The sequence below is a fragment of the Triturus cristatus genome, chromosome 9 (assembly GCF_964204655.1).
Source record: "Triturus cristatus chromosome 9, aTriCri1.1, whole genome shotgun sequence".
NCBI lineage: Eukaryota > Metazoa > Chordata > Amphibia > Caudata > Salamandridae > Triturus > Triturus cristatus.
Genome location: NC_140592.1, coordinates 241,800,711 through 241,825,637, shown reverse-complemented (window position 1 = coordinate 241,825,637; position 24,927 = coordinate 241,800,711). Strand labels below are relative to the sequence as shown.

The window sequence follows — 24,927 nt, the reverse complement described above, 5'->3', positions numbered from 1 at the left end:
CTTTAGGGATGGCATACTTTATGTAGTACTTGGCATAGGGGCATACAAGGGCACAAGTAACTTAGTGAACTGAAAAGACCACCTCTCATCTTTTGAGCACAAATTAGCATGCTTTTTAGCACACCTACTGCATCTCTCACATGTGACTTGTACATACTGAAGCTTGGATTTAAGACTTGACAAACTGCATTTACATGGCAAATCAAGCTACAAGTGAAAGTTCACACACGGGACCTGTACTAACAAGCATCATCCATGTTTGAAAGAGTATTTCTCTACAAGAAGGAGAAGGATCTGTCAGTACTTGCTAACATATCTGAGAAATTGTAGGAGTATACCTGTATTAGTGCCATAAGACGTTTAAATAAATGTGCCAATATGTGACTGTCTATTTTAGTATCTTTATGACTCTCTAAATATCTATGTAAGTGGCTATAAACAAACACCTAAGTGCCAGTTTTACGGAAAAGAGAGCAATATAGATGTTACTACTACTATGTTTGAATCTGCTGCATGGACAAGTAGGTTCTGGGTAAGTGACTGAATGTATATGTGCTTCTGTAGCTGTCTGACAAAGCAGTGTAACAGATCTACAACACCCAAAATTCAAAGAAAAAATAGCACATCATATAGATGCATGTAAAAAGTTCCACATCTTCAAATCCCTTGCTAACTAAAAGTTTAACTCTTAATCTAAAAAATGTTTCTATCAATTACGCTGTATAGTAAGTAGCAAATGTACTATATACTAATTCAAAGCAACAGATTGTGAACCAACTTCTCACTTACCAACTCTGCAAATCAGGCAAACTGTCACATTCTCATACACTCATAAAGCATGTTACTCACCTGTTATTAAACATACAAAGCCACTCACAAAACCACTCATACATTACCTCAAATGGTTCCAATATTTTCTCAAACATATTTGATGCACTCTTATAACATTCTCACATACACATAAACCTTTTCAATTATTTTTTTCTCCAAATTACATGTAATTCACATACCTGAAAATTGAGTACGTTGATCAAATATAATTTTTTGGTTTTATCAGATAGATACAATATTGTCTGGAAATGCAAAAGCTAAGCAACTAAGGATAAGAATGGCACACCACTCTCACAGAAAGTAACTATTTATGGCAGCATTTTCATATTTGCACTCTCTGATATATCTTTCAGTTTTTTATTGTGTCACTCCATTCCTGAATTGTTGGTATGTGTTAACCCTTTTATGCACTTTTATAAAGAAGCCCAATATGAGTTGGTATTTTGCACACTTCTGACATTGGCCTATATTGTGGCTACACTGGGTGATATTTGTGCTACATTTGGGCTCTTTTCTCTCTGGTGGCCATCTTGCGAGACTTATTTGCCATGAAGCTTCCTAATCTCCTCATTTACTGCAATATCCTCAATAGAAAATTATTTCAGTTTTCCACTTACAAGGTGGAGGTCAGATGTGCCACATGTTTGTCATAAACTCATAATGTTAGCACTCTAGTTGCTCATCAGAACACTGTAGTAAACTGCTGATCACCAGGGAGTTAACCGGCAGTCGGCTGTTGGTGTTGAAAGTGCATGTTTCAGTGTACATGTCATAATGTTTTAATGAAATAGAAGAGGAAGATATTTGAGAATTCACTTAAAACGTGTCCTAATTTGTCTTTCTACAGCACTAACTATAATTTCTATGACAAAATGAAACCCATTATTTTCTTTAACTCTCTAAATTAAATGTTTTGAGCTTTATCTGTTTGATTCCATAAAGATGGCTTCAGGTGTGCCATACGTGTGTGATAAGTAAGACTGTTAGCGCTCTAGTTGTTCTTTAGAACCACTGGAAGGCTTAGAACACTCTGGGAAGCTGCAGCAGAACACAAGGGAAATCAAATGGCAAGCTGCTCCTGCTGAAGTACAACAGGAAGATATTTGAGATCTCACTTAAAACGTATCCTAATTTTTCTTTCCACATCACTAACCATAATTTCCATGACAAAATGAACTCCCTCATTGTGTTTCCTTCTAAATTAAATGCTTGAAGTTTTACCAGTTTGGTTCAATCAAGATGGCTTTAGGTGTGCCATACGTTTGTCATAAGTAAGAATGATAATACTCTAGTTGTTCTTCAGAACTCTCTAGTTGGCTGCAGTAGAACACTTGGGAATCAACTGACAGGCTGCTCCTATTGGAAGTATATTTTAGTGAGAATGTCGGACTACATTCTCATACAGCTGAGAAACATAGTGTGAATTTACAGAAAATATGCTCTCATTTTAGCTTCTTGAGCACCTTCTATAACCTTTAGTGGAAAAAGCATGAGAAGATTGTTTTCTCTAAAATATGATTTACTCCCAGCAGAAGGCTTTTTCACGGGGTAAAATCACATAAGAACACACCATACACACACTAGAATAAGTATGGTACCATCAACAAAGAATTTCTCCTTTTTGTCAAATGGCGCCAAAGATATAGGCAAGTTAAAAAACACTTTTTCTACAAAACATGGTCCTAACTATAACTACCTACTGGCAACTGTTTTTTCACATCTTCATCATTCAACGTGCAACGTCGGCAGGAATCAAAACTGGCATTGTGTAGATTGTATTCTTTGATTTTTTTTGTTAAATCACCAGTGCTTTACACAAGGGACAGTCAACACGTTTCAGTGCTTGCCTTCCACAGGACCATGGAGCCCTGCCGTCTAGCTTGTCCTTGTACAGGTGCTCATGACCTTAGTCCATCATCCATTTTTACATTTAAGAAAAACTTAACTAGACTGCACATTGTCATTTCCTTTTTCTTCTTGTCAAGTAATTTTCCCCCTAATGAAGAATACAATGTTAATCTTCAGAGTCACATTGTATTCTTCAATCATTTTTTACATAAATCAAAATGTCATCCTGCAAATATAGAAAATGTTTCGGTTTCTCAAAGAGATTGTTCATCATATGTTAAAACACGCTCGTTGCAGAGGCGAGACTAAATGGCTTGCAAGTAAATTGGAAGATGCTTTCAGATGTTATAAAAGTTATGAACACATTTATATCTTGATGCAGTTTCATCTGGAGTAGGCACTTTGAAAATCTAATTTCAAGAAATACCTACCACCATTTTGCTGAACACCATTTCATTGACGTTAGGCAGTGGAAAACTATTTAACATTATGTTGTGATTTAAACTTCTAACTCTAACACAGAACCTTAATTACCCATCTGCTTTCTTAGTGATTATAACATCTTCAATTACTTCATCCAGTACCATTTCATATTATATTTACTTTATCTCTTTCCACACTGTTATGAGCACCTTCCTTACTTTATGTTTCACTGCAAATTCCCCCTTTTTCATTTTAATCTTGTGGATATAACCCTTCAACAATTGTATTGTATTTTGAAAAACATGTGCCCCAGCCCTCACAATCTGCTCTACATTGGTGTCTTCCACTACCATTATTTGATCTTCACCCTTTGGAATTATTATAATGTGAAGGTCAAACTGGTGTATCCATCCTAAAACTGAAGGTCTCCCCTTAGCTATATACACCTTACCTTGGGTATGCCTCACAAGAAATTTAATTTCAGCACACATATCCTGTTCTATCTACGTCACTACTTTGATAGCCCTTTGGATTAATGTCTTAAGATTTCAACTTAATATGTCCCCACACCAGCTATAGTATTTTGACTGGAATTATGGTGTACAAAGCACTACGACTACCCTGAGTTCTGCAGCCTTTACAGTAATGCCAAATGTAGCTTTCGGCCTACTGTTCCTCCGTCTTCAGGTTCCTTATTCCCTCACATACAATATCCTTTGCTCTTCATTTACCATCGCTATACCTTAACACATCCTCGCATAATGACACATCTTTCTACATCTTCTACAATCTTTATTCACAGCAAAACAGAGTTTAGACTCTGAATTGCTAAATTCACTATCATGACTTGTACATTCTCTCCGAGTCATGCTATTACTAAAAGTATTCAATTTGTTACAGCTCCCTTTGTTTTGTTTCATTGTACTTTGAATCTGAACAACTTTCAACTTACATTTAAAACAATCCGTCTTCTCCACATCACCACCTCAAATCATTTTTTTGCGTTCTAAGCTGTCCATTTCTCTTATCCATATATTCAACCCCTCCACAATTTCCGCAATTTCAATAGGCTCTTCCAATGTCGGATTTCTCACATCCCAAAACCTCTTCTGCATCTTCCTGCTGGAACATTGAACAATCAACTCAGCTTTTATGAATTCCTCCGTCACATCTCCAAACTGGCATTTGATGGCCAATTCATGCAGTCAAGCCACAAATTAATCTACAGGCTAATTAGTTCTTTGAGGTTGTGCATAGAATTCATGTCCTATCATGGGTACTTATCTGCTGTGGCAAACCCTAGATTTCAACCTCATTTTTGCTTCTAAATACACATCAGATTCTCTCTTCCTGGTCGGATTAAAGTTGACACCATCCAATTAAATCACAAAGATTTCAAAGAGATCAATCCATTCCTTCCACTCTATGGGTGAAGGACCAGACATATTAAAAAAGGGTTGCTGCATTATTATACCCTATGATTCAATGTTGAGTCTCAATTTGGAGTGTCAGACACACAACACAATAAAATGTTGTAATAATGACACAGTTAACAATGTTGGGAAGATCTCCAGCCTGTAGATGACATGGCTGTGTGTAACACAGAACTAAACTATAATTCAGTGTTTTAGTCACAATATTTTTTGAGTTTACTCTTTTCATTCAAATATAATTTCCTTGTAATGACAATTGCCACCATACTGCAGGAGAAAAAACTGAAGCCAGATGCCTCTGCTAAGACTCTGGCCAGATTAGAGGTACTGTACAACTGTGCAGTTTATATTTACACAAATCACGAACTGCGAGTGATCTCGCTGTTCACCTGGTCAAGAGTTCCAGCTGATGTGGGCAGAGCGAGCAAGCGTGTCAATGCACATGCAGAGGTTGGCTCACTCTGATCACTGTGTGGTCTGAGGCATGCGCATCAGACATGCTATTGCCCATCAGTTTAAAATACTGTTGTTGGCCTTAATGCATTAAAATGTAGTGTGAATGAAGTATTGGCTCACTCAAACAGTTTAGAGACACAATAATGTCATTAATTTACAATACTCCTGCTCGCACAATCTCACCACAATCTACGATTAGTAACATCTAATTAAAAAAATCCTGTTGGTCTCAGTTTCTGGTACTATCAGGCAGCAGTGTGCTCCCAAGCAGCTTGTCACCATGTCACATAATGATGTACAGCCACTGATTTGTCAGGATCCACCTTTTATTTTTACAATATGTACACAGCTACAAATAAGACTGATTTCCCAAGCCAAGCTACCTTCCGCTCTCCTCTCTCAACATTTCTATTCCTGACATTACTAAGTCTACTTAGAATCACCTCTTAAAGATATAATAATTTCCAAGTGTGTGGTAGACTCAAGCTGTATCTTTTATAGAAATATCAAATGAATTATGGGAAGATAATTAATCTAACACAACTGATGACTGATTGATGGTCAACTATTGCAGCATCACGGCGACCAAACAGTCTGTAGAAGTAGAGATTTTCTTGTGGAAGAATCTAGTTGTTTTACTTATCAACAGAAAAAGTTAATGTGGAGCAGCCACAAGCTCGGTCATCAAGTCTACCATCAGATGGTGGTGATACCATTGAAATTGATGCCATACCAGTTGCCAACATGATGCTAGCAGGACCATTTATGGGGGAACCACTTCCTTACAAGATTACCCTGTAAACCAAAGGAGTCATCCATGGGTAACCCTGCATATGGCCATGACATGATGGGTGGCAGAAAGCTTACAGCACACCAGCAGCATTTTTAATATGGGTATTGGTAATGCATCCCCATTTTTAAGAAACAGTTCTAGTCCCCAATTTTGTTTTACAGCAATTCCACCATGTTGCAAGGGTGTGGTAGAACTGCCATACATCTCATAGCATCTGAAATGGCAACCAGTACACCTCAAAATTATTCCACCTGTGAAAATGTAAATATTTTGAAAAATATCAGAGAGATTTGGTGTCGAACTTTTCTATTTAAATGTTTAGTCCAGTGCATCCATTTCACTGAGTTTAGAGTATGTCACAATTTTGTTTGAAGTGTGCCTTAATCTAATTATGCTCAGATTCATTTTAGTTAATTTGCTTCCATTTTCTTGACATCATATATTGTAATGCCATTTCCTGTGATGTTTTTGGTGTCAAAGAGTATGTGATGCTGCTTGCCATGATCATAACTTCTGTTTATTTGTACATACACCCAGAGGTGGTTCCTGCATGGGGCAGAAGGGCATGGCCCCACTGCTTTAATGCGCTAGCCACCTGGGCATATATATAAAACACATGGTTGGTAGGCTTCATATCGTGGCAGAGCTGGGTTGCAATTGCATTTCTAAATGCCATCAGGAAGGGAGGGGTTGTGGCTGTTGTAGCGCTGTGTAGTTAAAGTGCACATGACAGACTGGTAGGTCTCTGGATTTGGCCAGCCTGACATATGTACATCAGAATTCTCACTCAAAATTCACTGTGTGCTGAGGCCGTGGGCTGGGGCAGCATTAGCAGGGGAAACAACATTTACAACGCAGTCATTAAGACCAACCAGCCGCGGTCGGTAGTAGGAGTAACTGCAGGGCGGTGATGTGGGGAGGGGGAGGGGCAGGGTGGGGGGTAGTAAACTATGGATTACGGAGGTTTACAGGTAAATTAACATATAAATTAATAAAACGAATTTCGTTGCGTGCACTGCATCCCCAAATGCGATGCAGTGCACGCAACGAAATTCGTTTTATTAATTTATATGTTAACTTACCAGTAAACCTCGGTAATCCATAGTTTACTATCCCCCACCCTGTCCCTCCCCCTCCCCACGTCACCGCCCTGCAGTTACTCCTACTACCGACCGCGGCTGCAACCAACTACCTTTACAACGCAGTCATTATATCCCAACATCCTTTACATCACATGCCATTACAACGCATGTCACTACAATGCATGCCATTACAACTCATACCATTACAACGCATAGTTTTTTACTCCGACACTATCCAACACTTACCCTACTGTTGTACTCACTGGAGTGGGGATAGTTTTTACCCCTACACTATCCAACACTAACCCTACTGGTGCACTCTCTGGAGTGGGAATAGTAATTTTTACCCCTACACTATCCAACACTTAGTCATTTTTACCCCTCCGCTATCCAACACTTACCCTACTGTTGCACTCACTGGAGTGGGAATAGTCATTTTTACCCCTACACTATCCAACACGTATCCTACTGTTAACCCCAAAAATTATGCGATGTAATGGTATGCTTTGTAATGGTATGCGTTGCATTGGCATGCGTTGTAAAAACATGCATTGTAATGGATGTTGCGATGTAAAAACTGCATTGTAAAGGCATGCGTTGTAATGTCATACATTCCATTAGCAGCTCTCCGTGTTTTCACTGGGGCACCGTGGTGACTTGCCTATCCAATCCTGGAACAGCCCTTATGCTGTATAACATAATATACTTCATAAGAGCTGCGTCTGGATTGGATCTCAGCAAAAAGCAACCCCAAGCTCTCACACAGTGGATTCAGATAGTGCGGGCGGGTGAAGCATGCAATATGGCCAATTATTGTGGTGCATTATTTTGAAGCGCACAACAAATGGCTGTGGTTTTTGATTATCTCCTGCCCGGGCTTCCTTCCTGGTAGCTAGTGTGAGGGACGATATGTACTGCTGAGATCCATGCTGGCAGCTTACAATGGCCCTCATGCACAATTGGAAATTATAGTGAGGTAAGCTGCCTTTTTATAAAGCCTAATTTTCTCCCGAAGATAAGCATCACTGAAGCACGCAGCACAATAAGACGACGTGGTGTCATGTTCAGAACTGCTTACTTTGGAGCGGGGGAACTAGGTTCGAGTCTCCTTATACCTCATATATTCATTATCTGAGTTAGTAATAATCAAATTTGGAAGTTCCTAATTAAATAGGTCAGATCATATGGCCATGCCTGAGAAAGTGTTCAGTGAAACGTGGACATGTGTTGCTGCTAGAAATATGCATGACCAGGAAAGCTGTAATAATGTGCTGTGGTGGATGTATGACGTTACAACGCACACTTTTACAACGCATGCACTTACAACGCATTTTTTACAACGCATAATCCATTACAACGCATGACATTACAACGCATGACACTACAACGCATTTTTAAAAACTACCTTTACAACGCATTTCCATTACAACGCATACTACCTTTACAACGCATACCATTACAACGCATAATATTAAATTGCATTTAAGGTAAGTATTAGATAGTATAGGGGTAAAAGTTACTTTTCTAACTCCAGGGGGGGCAACAGTAGGGTAAGTGTTGGATAGTATAGGGGTAAAAATTACTATTCTAACTCCAGGGGGTGCAACAGTAGGGTAAGTGTTGGATAGTATAGGGGTAAAAATTACTATTCTAACTCCAGGGGGTGCAACAGTGGGGTAAGTGTTGGATAGTATAGGGGTAAAAATTACTATTCTAACTCCAGGGGGTGCATCAGTAGGGTAAGTGTTGGATAGTATAGGGGTAAAAATTACTATTCTAACTCCAGGGGGTGCAACAGTAGGGTAAGTGTTGGATAGTATAGGGGTAAAAATTACTATTCTAACTCCAGGGGGTGCAACAGTAGGGTAAGTGTTGGATAGTATAGGGGTAAAAATTACTATTCTAACTCCAGGGGGTGCAACAGTAGGGTAAGTGTTGGATAGTATAGGGGTAAAAATTACTATTCTAACTCCAGGGGGTGCAACAGTAGGGTAAGTGTTGGATAGTGCAGTGTAATATTATGCGTTGTAATGGTATGCGTTGTAATGGTAGTATGCGTTGTAATGGAATGCGTTGTAAAGGTAGTTTTTAAAAATGCGTTGTAGTGTCATGCGTTGTAATGTCATGCGTTGTAATGGATTATGCGTTGTAAAAAATGCGTTGTAAAGGTAGTGCGTTGTAAAAGTTGCGTTGTAAAGGTTGTTCCCCGCTGTGGTATGTCACAATCAGAGCTACCACAGGCGGTTGAACCACAAAGCCCCTAATACAATACCCAATGTGTATGTTTCTTTGCAGTGGGTGATGGTGTGTGTTGTGCAAACTTTGCTTGCCTTCCTTCTAATGCTTTTTTGAGGTAACACTGCAGAAAAAGTCAGGCGCCTGCGGCCGCAGTACCTATCAAGCACACAGTGGCAAGCTATTATGCAATGAATGTGAAAGTGAAAAGACACTTTTGTGTGCATGTTGGAACTGGGTAAATTATGAAAGAAAGCTAAATGTTATCCATCATTTACTTAAGTTCTTTAATGCAGTAATTACAATTTGCCTTCCCATCCCATCAGAGTTATCTTTTGGGATTACGGTAATGTAAAATCCATCTGCATATATTTGCCTGTGTAGTGCATGTAAGGGCAATGTCCTTTAACCTAAACACTCCCTCTGGGTCACTTGGTGTTACTCACTTTGCTCACTTGGTGACAGTCAATGATGTGTTTTACGCCTCACCATTTTCAAAAGCCACCAGCCGCCACAGCTCACATTTGACATTTTTGTGCTGTGTGAGTCAGGTAATTATGTATATTCTGGGCTTGCTCTGTATTGTTTTTCTCTGACCTCAGCAACCCTCTGTACTTGTTCACTAGCTAGGCAATTACTGACAAAACAAGGCTATGCTCTTGCATAAGAAGAAATTATAGTTTTCTAGATGCATGAACAAATCATTTGATGGGAAGTTTACTTTGTATACCACAAGTGGTGGCTGGCTAATGGAGTATTACTTTCTTTTTTACGAGCTGGAGTTGCCTTGCTTTTCAATAAAATGTTCAATGGCACACCTATGGTAATTTGTCATTGCATTGTTTGTGCCTTAATGCATTTCTGTCAACCATCTTTCGAAAATGCAGCTTTTATGTAAATAATAAAAAAGTACGTATTTTAATGCTTCATTATGTAAATGAAGATTTAAGTAAATGTCTGAACTGAAAAATGTGAATATGTAATATATTCCACAAATAATTCTTTAAAACAGATTTTGTGTTAAACGAGTCACTTGCATTGGGAAACTACACAGGATTTTGTGTGTTATATGATAAGGTGGCAACATAGCCTCCTTCCTTCCGACATGGAGTGTAACATGGGGCGTCTAAATTACTAATGGATGCCTTCAGGAAATAGCTGATACAACAGATAAAAGGTTGCTTATCACATATAGATGCTTACGTTGCTAGACAAAGATGGAGGATCGAGGCCAAACAATGCAGATTTTATTTAGAAGTGGACCAAAGAATGGAAGGAAACCCACATATTAGACCTGCTGCTAAACCTCTGAGATTGAAAAACAAACCCTTGAAGTCTTTACCCAAATCAAATATTGAAGATAGATACAGAAACCCTTTTTGTTGATAAGAGCCAATAATTCGTAAAGATTGAACACGCTTTTCATAATGCGATTTTTAAAGGTTATTCTCTTTCAGAACTGAAACTAGAACTGTTTCAGGACATTCAAAATGACAGTGTTGCTTCATCAGAGCGGCAATGAACGAATTATGATATAATTAAGATGCGATGTGCGTCTTTGAGCAATTATGCGCTGTAAAGCATCCTTAAAGGCTTCTTTCGATTTCACTTAAGACATCATACTCCCGAAGGCTACTCCTGCGTGCATTAACTCTCTCACACCCTCACCACGTGACCATGCCAGAACAAACAAGCTGCTACCAAAGATTATACCTCAAAACACATTTTGCCTCAAATTTGTGCTCTTGAATCTTTGAAGATGTGTCTTTATTTTACATATCTACACCATATTTACATTACTACGACAACACTTTGTCCACTACCTTCATCAGGAGAAGCTCATTCAATTGCTGATTGTCTATACCCACTCCAAAATACACGCCTTGCAAAACGTTTAACCCTTTTAACAACCCTTGCCACAGCCAAAGTTTCTATCTCTTTTACAGAATACCTTACATAAGGTGCCCTGTTTATTGTTTCTTTCTAATTCTTCTTGTTCTAATAGGTCTTCTAAAACGTACGTTTTTGTACTTCTTGTTTACACTCAACATAGAGACACACAACACGTATGATATGCCTGCTGGCATATGCTGTTGTCACACTTCGCATTGTATTGTAATAATTTGCCCATTAATGCAGTTATCAAAATGTGTTCCTCACATTAGGAAACTCCTCCCACATTAAATCAGATATGGAACCCATCTTTATTAATCCTCTCACGTGCACTGTTCTACCTGAAATAATGTTTAATGCATTTTGAGAAAATTTCAAGATGCTGAAAAAGGACGGATGATGTTCTTCGGAGGTCTGGTCCAGAGATTAAACATTGATTATTAAAAGATATTCCGCAGGATGTCACTCCGTTGCACGGAATATATACTCTTTGAAATTTATATCTAAAATAGATTATACTTTTCTTGAAGGTCAATCCTCCTTCTTCAAAATATCAAACAACTGCCTTTACCTCTTATCAGTGTGTGTTTACATTCCTTCAAAATACTAAAATGCCATCCTGAAAGAATTTCACACCATGTATTGTTTTATTCTATTCTTGCGGCTAACATTTTTTTTTTAAGGGTGGTGCCAATTATAGATCCTCAGTTAAAATGTGGTTGGTGTGCTGGCAGGTGGCTGGGATGTTGAAAGAAGGCATTTGCAGATATTTCCATTTTTCTGATTGGTTGGTGGCAGTTTCAATGCCAGACAGTGGTGGGCGGACTAGTCAGTCTTTTTTTGTTTTTCAAGGCAAATCTTTAAAGTGGGGAAGGGATCGTATTGTGCTTTTGTGAACTGAAAATCAGTGTCCTTGTCATGTTTCGTCAGGATATAGCAGGCATTTTTATTTTTTCCTGCTCGACACCGCCATGCAAAGCATTGCATTCGTGGACAGACAAAAAAAAGGGATTGTCTTGTTGTAGGAAGACCTGCTGCCCTACACAGGGCATGCTTCCCAAAGTATTGTCAGATGGTGGATGTGCACTGGAAGGGATCAGGCGGCAAGGCTGGCTGTGGCTTCACTGTCGATAACTCAACCCTTCACCTGCTTCTAAATGAGGTTGAGGTACCACGAGCCTGGTCATTTCTGGCGAATGTCCCAAAACCTTTAACTGATAAGAAGGGAGTAATAAGTATAAACCTGGACAATTTTCAAATTGCATATTTTGCACTCTGACTCCCCAAAACTCAGTTTGTGGGACCTGACAGATATCACACCAACACCACTTGTCAGAGCCACCCAAACCCACTGTTCTAGATCATATATTGCACACACTGGTCTAATCCACAAGACCACCCATCTTAAGAACATAGGACTAGGACAACATTCACCACCTCACACTCCATAACCCCAAGGTGAAGCCTCAGTCTGCATCATGGCACAATTTTTCTCTGGTGATTCAGATATGCCCAAACGAAAGTGCAAAAAGAGTGAATCCTTCTGCTGGTCTGAGCACTGTTACAACAGCAAATAAATTGCTACCAACCAATTTACACGAGTAATCCTTTATCAATCACTTATGAGACAAATGTTCGATGTCTTCAAAATTTATTCTCCAATGTACTGCATTAATTTCATGCAGAAATCATTCTTTGAAATCAAGTGGTGCTAGAAACCATTCTTTAGTCTTTAGATGAGTTCTGTTACATCACAAGGATAGTATGACAGCAGTTATTGAGGTCTGATAGACAAATTGCCTTTTTCTGTTTTTGAATTACAGCATTGATGCATGACCCCTGATGAAGGGTCTTGATGGGACACGAAATGCATTGGGTTTGGATTTATTGATGTTGTATTTGGATGACTAAAGAATGGTTTCTAGCACCACTTGATTTCAAAGAATGATTTCTGCATGAAATTAATGCAGTACATTTGAGAATACATTTTGAAGCCCATTGTTTCTAGTCCTGGGCTTTAGTGTGGTAGCCTGCTGCATTCTAGGTGCTGTGGTCATTTTTGATTACACTGAACTAATGAACAATATGCTCTGTTGGTGAAATGTCCTGGATTGTAGACGTTGTCCATGATGACCTGGAACGAGGAGATCCCCTACCACTGAGGGGCATCCACTCTTACTAGAAGAGGTGATATTGTGCTTGAATTTTGCTGATAAGATGTTTGTTCTGCTGCTTTATACTATCAGTGTCGTGACTGGGTGCTATATTCATCCATCCATCCATCCACTCATTCATTCTTTTATATTGTGTCTGAGCAGGGTTTGCTTGTGTCCATATTCTCAAGAGCTAAATAAAAGTGAGTGCCTGAGTACTGTACGACGCTTCAACTGCATCATGTGTCAGTAGGTGTGTTGTGCAGCCTATACCATACTACATATGTTACTAAGGCGCTAATTTGGGAACGAACAGTGTAGCTCGTTTTGAAAGACAAAAACTGGATGTATTGTATGTGTTATGAGGGAACCCAAAAATGTAATTCCCTTTAAAATATTGCTTGAGTGTTTCCAAAACTCGACATCGCACCAACACGCACACCTTTCTTTCCACCAACAAAATACACATAAGCAGTGCATGCAGACATATGGACTGCATTACAAACAAGCATTGGTTCAGCCAATATGTGTTTGCTCTAAAAGGCTGAGCTGTTTTCTTTGCCAATGCTTTTAAGCATTCAAATGTTAACACATGCATCAAGACGCATGCACACAAATATCGGCAATCTTGCAATGGGTGTTCCCTTAAAGGAAACGCATTCTAAGGTGTATGATGTGCAGGCACGTATCATGACGCATGGCGCCCATTTTTAATTTTCCAATCTAACAAAGCAGATGGCAATGTTAGAACAGTAAACTAAAATTCAAAATAAAAATGAAAAATTTGCACAAGTGCAAATAATGAAGCAAGAGGCCTGATTGCACTTTAGTGAGAGACCCCTCGTTAAATAATAAATAATTTGATGAAAAGAGAAAGGGCAAAGGAACAAGTGGACAGAAGAAACACATGCATTCCCTTAGAGTGCTGACAGCAAAAGATAACATGCATTGGCAAAGCCAATAGATCTCAGATTGGCTGCAAGCATTTTGGCTTTGTCGGTGCTTGTTTGTTTTGTCACGGTTTTTGTAGAACTTTATTGCTGGAGGAGATGCCTGGCCCTTGCCAATATAAAACAAAACATTGATAAAATATTTTTTGGGCAACAAAAACACACATTGCTACTTTATATTCCGAAAATAAAGAGAAATACTTTTTGTGTGGACGTGCTCCTTGTGTTTTTCGGTGGATGTGCGCCTTGTAAAATAGCAGACTACTGTTACTCAAAGTGGAGTTTGGCAGTGGCGGAAGTGGGACAGGACAGTCTAGTGCCCCAAGCTGTGCTGTTGTGTGTGGAAGAAAATGTGAATGACACAACAACAGACCAATGCATGGATAAAGAGGGATGGCCGGAAGTCCCGGTTATGATTCAGTAAATTATATATATAATCAGGGCCATTGGAATTATGTGGCAGGGGAGGGCCAAATTATGCGGCAGTGTTGACTAAATTATGCGGCCAGAAAAGCCAAACTATGCGACGTGATGCATCACATTTTGTGACAGTATTACTTCATTATATTGTAATTTTCACACTTGTTAACACTGTCTGCTCATAGGTTGCAAATCATTTGACCAGTTAACACCCAGATATAGCAATAAGATGACCAGTCAACTTTTACGAAGGGCCTTCCACTGTGCAGCAACACATGTCGCTACATTTTTTGTAACTTTTGAACCGTTTGAGCTACAATCTTTTTTGTTAAAATCTGCAGATTATGTGACAGACGATCCATAATTATGCGAAAAATGCCTAGGCTGCACAATTGCAAAATTCCATTGGCTTTGCATATAATTCTAGTAAAGACAAATTGTATTGGATAAATTGGACTCTTAAAAAAGAGTCCCTTCACCCCAGCATAGGAAGGATTCAACTCAACCAATCAGAACACTGTGCGACCGGAATGCTTCTGAGTTAGACAAACTCAAGACGAGGAAGGAAATGCATGAAATCAAGAGCAGACAATTTAGATAACAAAGCCATCCAATCATAATTGTGGAGCTGATGCAAAGTCCATTTTAAGGGCCTGATTACGAGTTTGATGGACGGGTTACTCCATCACAAATGTGATGGATATCCCATCCGCTGTATTACGAGTTCCATTATATCCAATGGAACATAATTGAACTTGCAATACAGCGAATGGGTTATCCGTACCGTTTGTGATGGAGTAACCTACCTAGCTGTCAAACTCGTTATCAGGCCCTAAATATTTGTTATGTATTGGAAACCATATGTCTGCCAACAGACTGCTAAAGCTGGCTGTAGCTGAGACTTAAAAAAATAAGCAACGGAGCAGCGCGGCTGATGAGAGACCAAACCAAGGTCATGCATACAAAAAAAATCACGCCCCGTCTCAACACCTTTAGTTTGCTTTGTGATACAATGCAAATGACAAAAGGAAATATGGTCAGTCTTCATCAAGTGCTTAACTCTGGTAAACATTCTAAATGATTCCCATGTTAGCAAAGGATAAAGAATAAAAATCCTTTGTCGAATGCCACGCACGCTTGGATCACTTGGGCAACTAGGTTTAGAACTTATGTCTTCTCAGTCTACAACTCAGACCTTACTCACTATACTACGCACTACACTGCATCTCCTCCACACTTATATCATTCCTCATTTTAATGTGGTGTTATCGGAAATTCCACATTTATTTATTTACCGGTACACATATTTCATGCAAATAGAACAGACTTCTTGGGGGCGTGGCTTGGACGGCAGAACTAATGGCTGCCTGATCCTGTCACTCCGTCGGACCGGAGGAAAAGAACGCCGATCCCGACGGTTATGTGAGCGAGAAAGAGCATCAAACACAAGATTTGGGCACCGGAAAGTCCCCTGCCAAGGCGGACACCATCGTACCAGCCTCCGGTGGGCGAGAAGAAAGAGAAAAGTGAGGCGGGTCCTGTGTAAAAGGGGAACGGCATGCAAAGCAAAATGGCGATCCAGCATTATCAAGCCTGAAAACTGAAACCGAAACCTAAGGGGATGCTGTTGTGAACCGAGGGCACAGCCAGAAAATAACACACGCTGAAGAACGCGCGGAAGAAGGAGAAGGTACGTTACAACCCGCGGGGCTCCTTTTCAGCAAGAGGGCGTGGGTGTTTAAGCCAAACGCTGCATTAGCGATCAGTGCACCCTTCTCTCGCACCAAGGGGTGAACTACCTCACTAATGCTAGCGCGCACCCTGGAGAAAGAGGCAAATGCAGTAAGACCCGACAGAGGGGACCTCTAAGGCATTCATCCTAAAGTAACCCTGAATCAAGCCAAAGAGAATAACGGTGCACAAAAAATGGCGATCCAGCATTACCAAGCCTGTAAAACGAAACCAAATCCTAAACAGATGCTGTTATGAACCTAAGGGGATGCTGTTGTGAACCGAGGGCACAGCCAGAAAATAACACACTGAGGAACGTGAGGAAGAAGGAACGCTACACCCCGCAGGGCTGCTTTTCAGCAAGAGGTCATGGGTGCTTAAGCCAAATCTGCATTATCGATCAACGATCAGTGCAGCCTTCTCTCGCACCAAGGGGTGAACTACCTCGCTAAGGCTAGCGCGCACCCCGGAAAGAGGCAAACCCAGTAAGAGGTGACGGAGAGGACCTCTACGGTGATACGGGCGTGCCCTAAGGCATACACCCCAAAGGAACCCTGAATCAAGCCGAAAGAGAATAACGGAGCACAAAAAAAGAATGGCGGCTTGATTAGGTGAGCTCCTCGCCGGGATACAGTCACAGAAATATGCTGATAAGGGCGGACGAAAGCTGCGGAGGGGTTCTAAAAGGCGGATATACACAGGGAGACAAGCAATCCTGGGGGATCAAGGGGTCAGATGTTTTCAAGACTCTAACTAAATTCACCTAGTAAAGGAATAACAGAAACTTGAAAGCGTAACAGCTACACGGTATCAGGAGGTGGAAACTAGAAATGGCGCCTACCAGACAGCGGCTTGTTAGGACAGTACTTCTAGCGTAACAGTCTGCACCATCCTGCAGGTAAACCGTGCAATAACGCAATAGCGCATGAGCGCAAAAAGGCCGGCTGATCCCCTGCCATCACCGCTGCAGTGCAGACTCAACACACTGGCGTGCTAACACTGAGGTACGCTACTAAGCAAGCTACTGGCGTTTTAACACCGAGGTACGTTACTAAGCAAGCTACGTGAGGTAAGCACTCCGTGCCCACTTGTCCACGGGTATCTGACCTCCACTGTTTTGCACTTAAGGGGGAACATACTTCTACATCCCAACTGTGCACCAGGGAGAGCACACCACAACCACCAGAACTCTAACCATCACAAGGGGGTCCAAGGGATCCAGGGGATCTGACGGGGAAGACAACAGCAGGAAGTAATCAGCAGAGATCGGATGAGAGCCCGGGAGCACCATAGGTACACTGAACAAGCATAAAACAAACTACACAGGAGAAAATATGTCGGACAGAGAAGCAAGGCTTCACCAACAACAGCTGAAAAAGAGCAAGGGGGAGCCAGCAGGCTCAGACTCCCCGATCAAAATGAAGCCGGACATAAACAACACCCTGGACATGATATTTAAAAAGCTGGCAGATGTCCATGATCTAGCGAAATACACAAAGCAAACCACTGACGCTATCCAACTTGAAATCGTGGCTGTCAGGGCTGACCTCAACACCGTGAATAATAGGCTAGCAGTGGCCGAAGAGAGAATCAGCGATATAGAGGACACCTCCACCAATTCAAATCAGGAGGTGAAGGCCTTAGCAAGACTTACCTCAACACTACAATGCCAAACAGCGGAGCTGGTAGACCGAAATCAATGGGAGAATATCTGGATTCTGGGGGTCCCGGAGGGCGTGGAGGACCAAGCTGGCTCATGTCTAGCCTTCTCTCTCTAGAATCCCAGTCTTACGATAACGAAGGTAGACTCCTGGTTATGCACCTGAGAAGAGGGGAGGAGCTAATACATGTAGCAAACATATACGGACCCAACACGGACGACCCGGCCTTTTGGTCTGAAGTGTCCAGCACACTGGAAGGGTTTCCCAAAATGACCTCACGGTGGTAGCAGGGGACTTCCACATCCCATTAGACCACATAACAGATAGACAATCCACCTGTCAATACTGCCCCATGAGCTCACATGCGGTACTACAAAATATATGCTTCAAATTTAACCTTAAAGACGCATGGCGACTTCAACACCCAGAGACTACACCTTCTACTCCAATCCCCACAACTCATACACCAGGATAGATGATATCCTTATCTCCGGCGCCCACACACGGCTAATCGAATACACAGACATTGCTCCAAGACTAATGTCAGACCACTCGTGTATCAGCCTAAAACTAGCTGGGTGCCACAATGAGTTGGTGCCAAAGAGATGGCGCTTTAATAGCGACGTACTTTCAGATCCTGCTGATAAAAAAAAGATAGAGGAAGCTATAATAGACTACCTCAAACATAATGACCCTCCGGAGACTAACACTAACACACTCTGGGATACGCTGAAAGCAACCATCAGGGGCACAATAATTGAAATCAAGACAAGAATCAACAAGGGGGCCAATATGAGACTAACCCAGCTAGAACAGGAGATTAAAAATCTAGAACAGGCCCACGCTACTTCGCTACACGATTGCAAGCTCCTCGCATTACTAACACAAAAAAGTATGAATACAACAAAATTTTAAGTGAGAGGGCGGGGCTATGGATCAACAAGTATAAAGCTCTTAATCTATGCGAAGCTAACAAAGCTGGGAAAATTCTGGCGTCCTATCTCAAGCACAAACAGAACCAGTCTATCATCTTATCCATTAAGGACCCTAACAATAAAACCCATCCCAAACATTGAGACATCCTCAAGACCTTTAAAGAATTCTATCAGGAACTCTATAAAAACGATCAGACCCTAAATCTAGAGGACTGTACCAAATACCTAGGAAAACTCAACTTACCACAAGTAAGTAGTGAGGAGAAAGCCATGTTAGGGCAAGAATTTAACTGCGCAGAGATTGAAAAGGCAGTCAAATCTCTAAAGGACAACAAGGCCGCTGGCCCAGATGGCTTCACAGCCTCCTTCTACAAGACCTTCTTAAACCAGATAAACCCATCCATGAAACAAGTTTTTAACCACACAGCAGCTAAAGGGACCACGCCACACACTATGTCGGAAGCTAACATAATTGTCATTCTGAAGGAGGGAAAGGACCACCTCTCACCGAAAAACTACTGGCCCATATCTTTGATTAACGTAGACTGCAAAATATATGCCAAGATACTAGCGACCAGACTCAACTTAACCCTACCAAAATTAATAAGTAACTCCCAAGTAGGCTTCATCCATACCCGCATGTCTAATGACAATACCAGACTATTGTGCCACAGTTCAGAGCATGCCGCCATTAAGAATGAGCCGATAGTAACGATAACCTAGACGCCGTGAAGGCCTGTGATCCTTCAATCTAGGAGAGGACTATATACGCATGGTTATGGCCCTCTACAGTAACCCATCAGCCCGTATTGTCGTCAATGGTTCACTCTCTGAACCCTTCACACTACAACAGGGTACGAGACAGGGATGCCCACTCTCCCCGTCCTTATTCCTACTGGCACTGGAGCCCCTGATCCGGGACGTCAAAGCAAACTCTAATATCAAAGGGGTGGATATCAATGGTATCCAAATAAAATTAGCCGCCTATGCAGACGACATACTAATTGTAACAGAAAAACCGAGAGCATCAGTTGCTGCCCTAATGGACACAATAACAAGATATTCCGACTTTTCAGAGTACAAACTAAACAGAGAGAAATCAGAACTCAAACCACTAAGCATCCACTGTACGAGGGATATCCTAGGAGAGTCGGGGTTGCATGGCAATCAGGCTATATCAAATACTTAGGGATAGAATTTGATAGCAACTTAATAGATACCCTACAACAGAATGAGAAAACACTACTAGAGAAGATAAAGAAGTTATTGGACTCCTGGTCACCAAAATTCATTATGTGGTGGGGCAGAATAGAGACCATCAAAATGAGGATCACCCCGATGGTTAACTATCTAATCAGCATGCTCCCGCTGCTCCTCATAGACGACTTCCACCGCAAACTAGATATCCTCCTCTCTAATTTCATCTGGTGCGGGAAGAAAGCAAGGATCAGTATAAAAAAATTAAGACTGGACAAAACACTAGGTGGGGTGAACCTAGCAGATTTCAGACTATATCAGCTGGCTTTCCTGGCGAAACAAGGCTCATACTGGTTAGCGCCACCTACGGGCTACACCCCGGCATGGCTAGAGGTAGAGAAGGCCACCCTTAATAACCTAAGCTCCCTTGAACTCTTAACAACAAACAAGCTATACCCACATACTTCCAAGTCCATTTTAAAAAAAACAAAAATTGCTCTACTTAGGGTTGATAAAAATCTGGAGAATAGTATTAAAGGGTCTATAATGGAATCACTCTGGGCGAATAGAAAGATACTGTACAAAGGCAAAAGTCTAGCCCTTGACACATGGATTAAGAAAGGAATCCTCTTCCCTACCAATTAGAAAATAACACATACCCAATTACATTCTCAGACCTCCAATCGAAGTTTAGCCTAGCCGACATCGAATTCTACAACTTCTTGAAAATCAGATCGGCCCTTACAAAAGCCAAACTATCCTCCACCCAACCATCAATAGCCTTGTTCGTGACAAACATTAACAAAGTGGGACACCAGGTCTCACATATATACAAACTCCTCCGCCCCAAAACAACTAAACTTAATGAGAAGACTATAGCTTTCTGGGGACAACTGTCCCCAGCACCACCGGAGGAAAAGGAATGATTCCTACTATGACGATCAGTCTCACTAAATAAGATCTACCCTCTTCTCGCCCAAACTAAATACTGGCTTTTACAAAAGGCATTCTGGACCCCCACCCGGTTATTCACTTTAGGGCTGCGTAATGACGCAACATGCTGGAATTGTAATAGGGAGACGGGGGATTTAACTCACCTTATCTTTCAGTGCACTATACTCAAGACGTTCTGGGACAGAATATTTGCCTTTATAACTGACTATGGACAGAGACTCCTTCAATCTATCCACGGCCTGTATTAACACAAACTTGAGATCTGAGGCCGACATAGACCTACTGGACCTGTTACTTACCTCTACAGTGAAAATGGTCCTTGCCAACTGGAAAGACACGAGTAAGACATCATATAAAAGCTGGATAAACTGGATCATCCACCTCAGAGGGGCAGACAACATAGCATTGCGAAACTCCCCTTGGAAACCATCCTCCAGGGGCAGGTTTTATCTTTGCATCTTGGTACTTGTAGTTCTATTTATCCTATTTTGGATATAGGGTTATAAGTACCAGAATGCAAAGAAAACAACATTGATTTGGATTATCTACTTGCTCATTGAACTAAGAGAGTTCTGTCTTCGGCCAGTTTTGTTTTCTACCAAAACTACTTTGCAAGTTGAAACATGCAGCATCTTACCAGGATTAAGACCTAAAGAGGCTCTAAGCACTTAATAGATTTTAGCGCTCCCATATATATCCAATTCAAAATATAAACAATAATAAACAGTAAAATAAAATTGTGTTTTCGAAATGAAACACAACTTACAGTAATGTTTATTTTTGTAAACGTTCACTTTATTTCTAGGTTCAGCTGCACCATTTGCAATTTTGCACCATATGGCCCATGATAAATCCAGCAATAGAAACTTTCTGTGGTGTCCCCTTTCCCTTGATGCCCTAAGCATGTGTTTATTTTGCTTAATGGTTAATCAAGGCCACTGGAAATACACGGCAGGGGCTAAATTATGAGGCAGGTTTGAGTTAATTATGTTGCAAGAAAAGACAAAGTATTCCATGTAATGCTGCACATTTTGTGATAGTATTTCTTCATAATTGTATCATTTGTACACATCTGAGCATTGTTTGGATAAACGTTTCACCTCGCCAGCATCAGTTTAACACCCACATACAGGAATAAACACCTGAATAGTGACTATGTCACCTTTGCACAGGGGCCTCCACTGTTCGGCACCACAAGTAGTGTGAAGTTTTAGCAACTTTGATCCATGTGAACTAAGAACAAAATATCAGCTTTTTTGTTTAATACTTCAGGCTATGCAGCAGATGATGAATTATGGGACAAAATCATAATTATGTGGAAAACACCACAGTCACATAATTGCAATGGCCTTGCTTATAATGTAAAATGCGAAACTAGGAGGCCCTGAATAAAAAACGTGTTGGCTAATAAAATACCACAAATGAATAAAGGGTTACTGTCATGACAAGGGGCACGTTGTCATCAATGTACACTGATTTTGGAACCCCGCCCGGAAGTGAATTTAGCAAACCTGGCCTGTGTGGTTAATATTCACCTGTTCTACCAGGAAGCTGATGAGAAAGGAACAAAATAAAACACAGCACCTACCTTTAGCTTTAAAAGACAGCTGAGTCCCTGGCGGTGTACGTCCGGGCATGCTTCTTGGAAGCCTGACAGGGAAGCTGTGTAAGTGCAGCTCTTGCAATGGCCGGAAAGAGTACGGTCAGCTGCAGTTTCTGTTTAAAAAATAAATAATAGCCTGGTCTACAGGTCGCGCTTGGTGCGGCTGACGTGGTCTGCTGTTTTCATTGATTCTGCCAGCATTGATAAGAGTGGCGGTCGTGAGCCGCAGCCCCTGGTCTTCCCGCGTGTGATTGGCTACTCCATCTGCGACCTGGGCACGTGACGAGAGGAACCCTCTGGTTTGAACAGATAACGACTTTTTAAATAGCGCATCCAGCCCTCGCCTCATCATCAACATGAATCAACCTCCCGGGGCCGTTCAACGCACGGGCGGCGTGAGCCGAAACAGAACGAGGCAGATGTCCCTGATGTAAATGATACGTTTTTGTAACCTAACTTCTCAGGAAATTACTTTACCAAAGGTCCAGGGGGTCAGGGTACTCCTCCCCTGCCCCCATATATACTCTTTTTTTTCAGGACATGAGTACTCCTGTTTTGGCCGGCCAATGTAAATGTAGTGCATTTATATTGCGCTCTGCACACCCCCAAAACGGTCTCTCAGGCGCTGTGCACATACCGCTGTGGAACCCTTCCTGGCCTTTTCCTGTGAAGTGCCCACTCCTGGGCACCCCCAGGGTGAAGCCAGGCATCCTAGCGCTGTTGGGGCCGTTGTGGAGATTAAGCAAGCTATTGCCCAGAGTTGCAGAGTGGGACCCATGATTAGAATAGGCACCGAGGCGAGAATTATCAGGTCCGGGGAAATTGAGCCCAAGACCCGCCAAGGCGGGAATTGAACCCTGGTTCGGGCCAGACCTCTGCATCAGTGTCTGCCGCTCTAACCATTGAGCCACACTTCTCCACCAATCAGAGCACTAGCTACCACAGGACTCATAGGAGCTTTTTCCTCCCACTGGAGCAAAATGGCCAACAGAAAAAAAGCCCCTTTGGCCAATCAGTGTGGTCTAATATTTAAAGTTATGCCCTCGTGGGTACAAATAAAAACACTGACATTCATCAGTTATTAACATAAGTATAACTTGTACCGCTATGATGCCCTGTTCATGATCTCACATATTACAACACTCATTACTTTTGAAATCTATGGTGGTACAAGTTACACTTATGTGAATTACGTATCAAAGGGGAATTTCAGTTGCCTTTTTGGTTGTAAAACTGTCTTTTTTAAATTATTACAAGACGTTTGTATAACTCCACTATAACTTATGTTTTTTCCAGTGAATTTCTAAGGTTTTTTTTTTAACATAAGCTAAAATCTACTTTACTCACCTATAAATACATATAAATATACAGGCAAACACTGTAGAAAATCATGAAAATAAATAATATTTAAATAAAACATAATCCTGCAGCACAGACATTCTGTAACACTTGAGCTCTAACCTGTTTCCTTCCTCAAGTTGTGCGATCCTTTAGGAGCAGGATATAGATCCAGAAGCAAGTTCCCAACGCTACTTAAACACTAACAATGCCCAAATCCCTCCAAAAGATTCAAATTATGCCAATCTTCATAGGAAAGAGGAAGTGGATTGATAAAAGAAGAAGACCGACCTCTGTTTTGGCTGGTCACTTTCAGGGTAGGTACCCTCTCAGGTTGCTAATTGAATGTGTATATGTGAACCTAACAAAAAAAAAGAGGTTGCATAAACTATGGAGTACTTCTAACGCAGGGTCCATAAACAATAATACCATCCCAGAATGTTCAGCTTGCCTAATACATACCTAATTCTGCCCTCTCTTCCACTTAGGCTGTGGTTTAAGCGAAAACAACATAGTCGTTCAGTAGCTCCTTGAGAAAAACAAATAACACAACCAGGTGAGACTTTCTGAGGTCCATGTCTGGTGTAACATAATCACGCTTTGGTTTGACCTTTTATATCACTCAGAAAGGGCTATTTACCATGATCTGAACACTTCCAACTTTTGGGGGCCAATAATAGATATAGGCAGGTTCAAAGGAAATTCAAATTAAAGTCTCCAAATCTCAAAGGAGGACGTTTTAACTAATAGTTTGAAAAAACCCACTTTTCCTAATCACATGTAATGTCTTCAACTTGCAAGAACTTCAGAATCCGGAACAGTGATGCACGGTTAAAAGGTATCAATTATGGTAAGTATTTCTCCATACAACAGTTATACTTGGCACCTTACCACCTTGTGGCAACAGTCCTCTGCTTGTAAGGGCTTCTTTTAACTTTTGTCTTACAGGTCCCCAGTGATGCGGCAGGAAGGCAGACAGCAGACTAAAATA

At 41.1% G+C, this 24,927-nt stretch overlaps 1 protein-coding gene across 1 annotated transcript in view; it reads right to left on the bottom strand.

The window, feature by feature from the left end:
• The window catches only part of LOC146797679 (platelet glycoprotein IX-like), a 48,551-nt gene extending 25,829 nt beyond the window's left edge, over window positions 1–22,722 (bottom strand). The window contains exon 1 of the mRNA XM_085627582.1: window positions 22,584–22,722. The gene's annotated coding sequence lies outside the window, so the exon portion shown is untranslated. The remainder of the gene's footprint in view (window positions 1–22,583) is intronic.
• Between the last annotated feature and the right edge of the window lie 2,205 nt (window positions 22,723–24,927).